The sequence below is a fragment of the Hydra vulgaris genome, chromosome 01 (genome assembly GCF_038396675.1).
Source record: "Hydra vulgaris chromosome 01, alternate assembly HydraT2T_AEP".
NCBI lineage: Eukaryota > Metazoa > Cnidaria > Hydrozoa > Anthoathecata > Hydridae > Hydra > Hydra vulgaris.
Window position 1 is genome coordinate 23,837,951 of NC_088920.1, and position 7,163 is coordinate 23,845,113.

Here is a 7,163-nt window from a genome sequence, read left to right on the forward strand (position 1 = left end):
CTTGTGAACAAATTCTCTCACACAATAAAAGAAAGCTATTCAAATGTCCGTATAAATCAGTTTCCTTTCTGCTCGATAACACTCTAAGATTTATAATAAGAAGTTTATTGGTTGAATCCCCGGATTCGAACCGGGTACCTGGCACATCACTAATTATTTTGCAAGTATAAAAATTTACAATTAAAATTAAAATTTAAAATTCATTTGTTGTTTGGTTACATAACCAGGGCAAGATGGCTTTAGATGTGACCAGGGCAAGATGGCTTTAGATGTGACCAGGACAAGATGAGAACTACTTTAACTAATGTAACACAAAATAAACACACGAAGTAAAAAAAAGTTACACCCGAAAGACACAATCCATTAGCAATAACCAAAACCGAGGTACTTTTTTTAAGCGCAAAAAAAAATGTGTATAAAATTAATACGTTATTAATATTTAAAAAAAAACAATTGGTGTTTTAAAATACATGATACAAAAACAGTTTTGTTTCCACTCATTTTTAAATAATTTTTTGTTAAGTTATTATATGAAAAGCCATCTTGTTCCATTCGCCAGCTTGCCTCGTTTCCTCCTATATACCAGAATATTTTAAACTGGAATGCTGCTCAAGCTTTAATTTACTCTGGAATAGCAATAAGATAACACGGTCTGTAAATTTCAGGGTTAATGATTACGAGAACACCCTTTATAGGTATAAATAAAAACATGGTAGCTAACGAGTAACTAAGCAAAGCATCAAAAATTTTACATTTATTCAAAGAAGTTAATTATTTTTTCAAGGTTAACTTCATATTTAATTTTCGAGTTATTTCATTTTCAACAAAAATAAAAAATTTATAATAAGTTTTAAATAAATTTTTTTTTTAAATTTTTTTTTTTTAATTTTTTTTAAATTAAGGTTTTACAATAAATTGTGTAGGCATAAACTGCCTGTCAACCTAATTATATAATACTTGACAATTACAGAGTTTGTATAACTAATAGAAAATAAAATGTGGATTAGTCATAGAGAAGCCATTCATTTTTTAGATGATTGTCTAGAAGCAGTTTAAACGTTTTTAAAGATAACGCTGATACAATGTGATTAGGAAAAGAGTTCCATTTATTTATTATTCTTAGAGAAAAAAAATTCATACGTAAATTTAATCGCGAAGATTGTTTTTTTAGTTTACATATATGACCACGAGTAATAAATTTACTATCTATTTCAAAAAGACTTCTGTCACTATTGTTGTTTTTGCACCATTTGTAGACGTTGATTAGGTCTGCACGAAGTAGCCTGTATTTTACAGTTGTCATATTTAATGCCAACAATCTTTGTTCATACGGTAGATCCTGTAATCCATTGATTCGTTTCGAAGCTCTTCTTAACAAATTTTCTAGTTGCCGTTTGTCTTTGAGAAGTCCAGGGTTACAGATTGATCCACAGTATTCTAGGTGAGGGCGGACTAGTGCTGAAAATAGTTTTTTGAAGGATAATAAGTCTGGATATGATGTAAATAAAATCTTATTAAAATAATGCTACCGAAAAGAGAAATATAATAAAATAAATATTATTCTGCTGTACAAAGCAAACTAAACTTTGTACAGCAGAACAATATATGTACGATTATATTTTCAAATTAATATTTTGCAGTTAAAAGTTTTTTCAATGATTTCACAAATATCTGCTATCGACAATCTCAACTTAAACTAAAAAGCTTGGATCAACAATCAGGATGGAGTTTGTTTCTTTTGTATCTTTTCCAGTGACCTTTAATATCGAATGTGTTGTATGTACACTGTGAATAATTCAATAAAGTGCTATGGCATTTAAAGAATTCAGAAACATGGTAAAAAACAGCGTCTGCTTAGGATTCACATTAATTGTCAAAAGAGATTGGAAAAGAGGTTGCTTAAATTATTGAATGTTTCCAATAATAAAAGCTGTATCATTTTTTTGTTTGTTTGATAATAATTGTATGTTGGATAATAATTGTTTGTTGGATGTGTGTTGTATCATTTTTTTGTTTGTTGGATAATAAATGTATGTTGTATCATTTTGTTGTTTGTTAAATAATAAATGTATGTTGTACCATTTTTTTTGTTTGTTGAATAATAAATGTATGTTGTATCATTTTGTTGTTTGTTGCAACCTCTTTTCCAATTCATGTGAAATTCACTGTATATATATTCTTTGTTGGTATCTTGTAGTCTCTTCTTTCTCGCCACTATAGGAGCTTTTTGCTCTTCCGAATTCTTACAATGAACAATGTCTGTGTTCTCTGTCCCTATGTCATGTACTTTAAAAACGGTAACTTAAGACTGGATAAAGAACTTAGAGAATTTCTGATAAATTAAATACAGCTGGTTGACCCCTGTTGACTTGTTTAAAATACAAGATTCAAACTTTCTTATTTTGTTGTTAGAAAGGTTCGTATTGAATTGAACATTGACCATGAATTGAGTTTTAAAAGTTCTTTTTAAATGCTTAAGACATTTTAACAAAAATCACGAGTTACTGGACACTGCTTTTCACCAGTGGCTTGGCTTAACCTTATGGTTCCATAATGTGTTTATTCCAATTATGCTTTTTTCCAGCTGTGCAGAATTGTCAAATACAAATGAAGTTAACTTGATGAGATTATAAACTTCCGTCTTCTGCTTGCTTCAGTCATTTCTTTTACAATAAATTTTATGAATCAACTCTTTGTAATTTTCAATTGTAACAAACTAGACATTATGACTATTTTCCGAGCATTATGGATTGTTTATTCCAACTTTTCAAATTTAGGATGTAATAAAAGTGGGAAATATTTTAAGGATTTCTAGCAGAAGTATTAATTTGATTTAAAAAAAATAAAATATAAATAAAAACAAATAAACTTTATTCCATTCCAGCAAACGTTTTTTAAATATCATAACTGCAATGGTCATTAAATTATACTGTCTTGTTTCGCAAAAAAGTTCGCATTTTACTCGTTCTCAGTTCGCGGCTCCCAGTTTGCACTTTACCGACTGCCAATTAAATTAGAAGCTTTACTAAATTGTTTTTTAACTATTTACGCAGTTTTTTTAGTCTAAGCTACACTGAAAATGCTTGGCTCCACTGGCTGCACGTCACCGTTTATAAGAATAATTTATTCTTTTAAAAACTATCCTTATGTAAATAACTATTTTAATTATTTCCATGAGATTTCGTAGAAGTTTTAAAGTAAAAGAAGTTATTGCAAAATAAAGATAATTTAAAAAGAATACAAATAAGGAGCAAAAGTGTTTGAGTTTGTGGCATAATTAAACAGTTGAACTGTTTATAACTGAAATTTTTTAAACCGAGATTACAAAATTAAGTAGTAAAACATATAAATAACACTTCAAAAATAAAAACTAAATAAGTTCACACCGGGATTATAAAATGCAACAAAATAAAAACAACAAAACTAGGTAAGAATAACAAAGTTTCCGCTGTCTGATGTTACAGTCGTAACATCAGTCGAAACGTTTTAGCTGCGTAACCTTTAATTATGACTTCGCTAAATTTTAACTATGAATTTGCTCAGTCTTAACTATGACTTCGCTCATTTATATTATTGAGCAGCAGTAGCGCAGTGGTTAGCGCGTTTGCCTCAAAAGCCAGAGATCCGTGGTTCAACGCCACCTCTAGGTATGTTATATAATATTGGTTAACAAAGAGGCGTGAACTTCCACTTAAATGGTTTTCCGCGGTGCTTTGTGATAAGACCGTTAGAACTTCTTGGGGCACCTAAAATATATATATATATATATATATATATATATATATATATATATATATATATATATATATATATATATATATAAGACTTCGTGCAGTATATATATATATATATAAAATAAGTGTATATATATATAAATATATATATATATATATATATATATATATATATATATATATATATATATATATATATATATATATATATATATATATATATATATATATATATATACACACATTAAATTAAAAACAAGCAGCCGTGGTGCAGTGGTTAAAATTCTGGCTCAGAACAAAGAGATTTGAGGTTCGATTCCGTCTATTGCAAAATAAGCGACATTGGAAATGAAGGAGTCGCGAAAATCCCGGTTAAATGCTCATCCGCGGTGCTCTATAATAAGAACGTTAGGTCTTCTTGGAGCACCTAAATAATTAAAAGAAAATATATTTAAAAAAGTTGCCGTATATCTGAATTTGATGTAATCTGAATGAATTATTATTAGGAACCTCGTGCAACAAAAAAGAAGTAAATTATAAAAGTGCTCAGAAAATTAATTCTTAAGTAATTATTTTATTTACATAAGATAAATATCAAGATTCTTACAACAATAGATTTTGTAACAATCATAAAAATAATTCAAATAGTTAGCTCTCGCATTACATATTTTAATGGTCTAAAATGTGTTTGCAAAAGTTTTAAGATTTTCTTTATAGTATTTTATCTAAATTAATTACTAATTAAGCCAGTTTATGACAGTTAAAGACATTTTTTTAAAAATCTTTTGTAGTTAATAAATAATAATTTACTTTCTTTTATAAACGTTCATTAATGTCTTTTTTATTATTTATAGGAAAAGTTAATATGAAAATGAGCAAAGAATTTCCTTATCTTTTTAAAATTAAAAGAAGGAGTTTTTAAAAGCTCCTTAATCGTTATTCATTGATTTTTACCTGATTACTTTTCACACCTTTATATCATAAATTATATATTATATTAACATGATAGGGTCCGGTATATATTCAAAACTCACTGAATATACATTATCTGCGTAACATAGATGAGGGCTTAAAAATCAAAAACTCTTGTGGAAAAAATTTTTTTTTTGCCCAAGAAGGTGATTGTAACCTATTTAACGCAGTTATCCAAAGTATGAATCTGATTTGGATTTTTTTCTTATTTACGTCTTTTCAAGCGTATAGAAAGTCTATTGTAGCTTATACATTTTTTGAGTTTTTGATTAATTGAAAGAGATTGAAGTTTAACATAATTTAACATAATTTTAAACTTATCTTTAATAAAAATTTATAATAATTATTATATGGATAGACACCTGATATCTGAAAAGACACCTTGCGACAGGGCCAACGACACGGGTTTCAAAGTGGAGGGGCACAATCGTCAATATAAAAAAAAAAACTCTTCTATACCTAGAAATTTCTTATAAAATAAAAGTTCCTTTATAAAAAAGTGGGGAGGCTAGTGCTCCCTGGCTCTTGTCCCCCCTTTCGATGTCGTCTGCCCTGTGCGAAAGCAAAAAAAAAAAAAATTTTAAAGTGCTTTTTTTTTTTAACAGACAACATTTCTGCAAAACGATACGGAAGTTGATTCCCCCTTCTTTGTAAGATCGTTCTTTCAAGCTAGTTTTTAAATTCGATATTATACATTCAAAATACATTCTTGTGTACTTTAGATGTAAAAGATAAAACATGTAAAAAGTAAAACATCGTATTTGGAAAGTATTCTTTTGATCTTAAGAATCTTAAGATTTGAGGGTGTGCGTTTATGACATCGTATACAATACGTTTACAATACGTATCTACAAGAAGTTGATGATATACTTACCCAAGAGTAGCCTAATATATACATAAGTAAGAGTCTTCAAATATACATGTATTTAAGAGCAATCAAATATACCTTGCAGGCATTTGATCAAGAAAAGACATCTTTTAAACGTTTAAAAAAATATTCTTTTCAGACAAATTTCTCGTAGGGTATAAGTAATTAAGAGCGGCCTAATATAGACGAATCTAATATAAAGAAGTCGTTCATACTTATATCCCACGTCTATTGGTTCATTAAGAAAACCGTTTTTATGGTTGTTTTGTTTGAGTGAATGCAGCTTATTCCCGTTTATTCATTTTTTTAAACCAATTTTTATCAAGTTATTTATTATTTATTTCAGATACTTTATTAGCAATTGTTTATATTTTAAATTTATTTACTTGGTTACCATTGTTACCATTTTGTTCAAGTTAAACAACATCTGAACTAAACAGAACTTTTATTAGTTCCACGATCAGTCACGCAGTATTAATTTTTTTAAAAAGAATACAATGAAACTTAATTCAATTACTTTTTTAAAAGTCGTAAATTTAAAATTTATACTAAAGTTGAGTTTAACTCAGAATTCAATAGTTGTTAAAAAAAAATTAACTTATAACGCAAATTTTTATAATATTAAATAAAAATACTATAATAGAATTACAACTTATTTTTTGTTTTTCAAAAATTAAGTTTTTACTAAGTTTTTTTAAGTTTAAATAAATCGAAAAAATAACAGCTTTGTACACAGGGCCGGCCCGACCAACACCCCCCCCCCCACTTCTTCATGAGAAACCACTTCGGGACGCATCTTTTTGTACACGGCAAAGTTAAAATTATGCTAATACTATCTTGTTCTCCACTTTTAAAGTTTAGATGATAAAAAAAATTTAAAAAATTTATTTTCGAGCAGACAGTCTGTAAAAAGATTATGGATTTGCAGCTATTTCTTATATAACTTAAGTTCCAATGCAGTAAATAAAAATTATCGTTTAATAAATTTATCAAGCTTATCAAAAAGTGGTAAAATAAAAAGATAATTCTAACGTCGCAACCTGGTAATGATGTGCTACAGTCAATGCAAACAAAATACAAAATTAACATTTTAATACAGATGCACTCAAATAAGTTTTGTTCTTTTTATATATAAATACTATTATTGCTATTAAAGTTTTTTCAGATTTTTAATAAACAGGATATTATTTAAAATTTGTTTTTATTTTTCTGCCATAGTATCTTATCTGATACACCGGTGGTGCGCGCTGTTCGGAAAGATTAGGCGTACTCAATGTGTGTGTACTTTGTATTGATGTATATTTCCTGTTATTCTGATCAAATTTACTGAGCATTTTTTAAGAGATTTTCGGCAATTAGGGTTTGGTTTTAAACTATAAAGCGAACGAAATATAGAATCGTTATTGTCGATGTAGTTATTATCAATGATCGCTCATTGATAAGGTGGTTTTTATTAGGCATTTTTTTTTTTTTTTTCTCTTTTTTTTTTTTGATAATGTATTTTGATAATTTACAGGTTTGTATCATGTATTTTTTTATTTTACTTTAAAAATTAAAAGTTAAAAACTTTAAAAATGAAAATAAAAATG